We start from the raw sequence: 1,981 nt of genomic DNA on the forward strand, positions 1-1,981 counted from the left end.
GAGAGAGAGAGAGAGAGAGAGAGAGAGAGAGAGAGAGAGAGAGAAGACAGGGTGAAACAGACAGAGAGGGAGAGAAAAAGACAGAGAGGGACAGAGGGAGGAGATAGTGTCCTATGATTGTTTTGACTGACTATTTGGTCCAGGAATGTGAAAACATCCAAAGGCTCAACTAAACACAGCATGTTTTCATCATCATTTAAATATATCATAAGATATTAAGCCTTTCCACAATAATAGCAATATTATTTTAAGAACAACTTTGAGCAAATAAGTCATTTTGACTATTATAAATACCCAAATTAACTACAAAGAACATATGAAGACACTATCTGCATTTAGGGAAATAGATGTATAGAATGATTTTACATACACACACACACACACACACACACACACATTGATAGCCGTGAGGGGGGACTTTATCATATTTTTAAAATAAATAGCAGTTTGTACATAATAGATTTGCAGTTTCATATGCAATCATGTTTTTATTATACTATGCTAGGGAAATACTTGTTTGACTCTGTAAATTAAAAATAAAAGAAATTTAAAAATTTAAAAGATTATTTAACTAGTATAATTAGTTAAAGAACTTCTTGTATTTAATGAGCACAAGCAAACTAAAAATTTTCAGTTGCTGGTGGGTATACTCAGATCAAAGAATTCACAGATCCATCAAAATATTTCAGCTAGAATTTTTTTAAACCACGTTTTTCACATGTTTTTGAAGAAGCAACAGATATAAATTGATAATAGAAAGTAACTTAAAATTAATCATTCAGACAAAATAGACAATATCTGGACAGAAGTTTTAAAAGGGAAACTTTTAAATAAATAGATATTTTACATTAGTAGTATATTGAATTCTAGCCCTTTGTTTTTTCTTCTGGAGAAAAGTCATTTTCCAGACCTACAGACTTCCAGCAATTAAGAAATAAACAATAGTATGTTCCTGAAGGCCTCATTTAAATATGAAATGTCATAATTTATGAAAGTCGCCTTAGCAGTGCCCACCACTATTAATTTAGACTCTAAATAAGCAAGTCTGATTCTGTATTCAACTAACAGTTTTAGAGTATAGAATCTCTCTTGATTTCTCCTCCCTCCTTCCTTCCTCTAGCAGAATGGATAGGAATAAAAATCACTTCTAAACATGGAGTATTCGTAATAGCTGGTTTTCATGGCAGTATTTGGGGGAATAGTCACCATGTTTTAAAAGACTGATGATTCAATAAAGTTCTGAAAAGCGGAGAGCAAGAAATTTCAATGAATCAGCTAGCTCCAAACCATTGTTAAGTTCACAGGTCATGCTTCCAGTAGCATACTTTGATGATGCCAAGACTTCAGTTTCGGGGTCTCACCACTTGTTTAACCAGTCCGATCCCTCAACTGCCAGTAGGCTGATTTTTTTTCTTTTCTTTTCTCCACAACACTCATTAACCTTACTTTGGAGTTAACTTCTCGTCGGAGAACTCTTATAAATAAGTAAACCTTCCTTTTCTTCTCTGTTTCCCAGATAAATGAAGTAACTGTTGCAAAGGAGCGCCCTTACTGCTTTCCTGTGATGAGAAGCTGCTGTGTAACTTCAACCACCGCTCGGCTACTCGCTGTTTCTCATTAACTAAATTGATCCCACAGCAATAGCTCCAAGCAGAGTGCTCCGTTGTTTTGGTTTGTTTTTTTTTTTTTTTTAGTTGGGACATGACTTTTAAGTGGACACCAATTCCTCATTTGATTTCAAGGACTGCCGTGACGCCGGCAGATTTAATCCTGACCACTTCTTATGGTGATCCATTCAAGCACAGCTGGGAATCAGAGGATAATTTATTTACTTGTATCCAAAGAGAAAAAATTATTTCCAAGTTAATAAAGGAAAGTGTTCTGAAGCGAACTCCCTTTTCCGAGCAAAGGATGTTCGGCGGCTCTGAACTAAAGCGAGAGGATTCAAATTGCAGTCTCACTGGATCTGAAAAGTGAGTTT

The sequence above is a fragment of the Petaurus breviceps genome, unplaced genomic scaffold (genome assembly GCF_028583685.1).
Source record: "Petaurus breviceps papuanus isolate PSGF00001 unplaced genomic scaffold, PetGlider_PUasm1.0 582, whole genome shotgun sequence".
In the NCBI taxonomy this organism is placed as follows: Eukaryota; Metazoa; Chordata; class Mammalia; order Diprotodontia; family Petauridae; genus Petaurus; species Petaurus breviceps.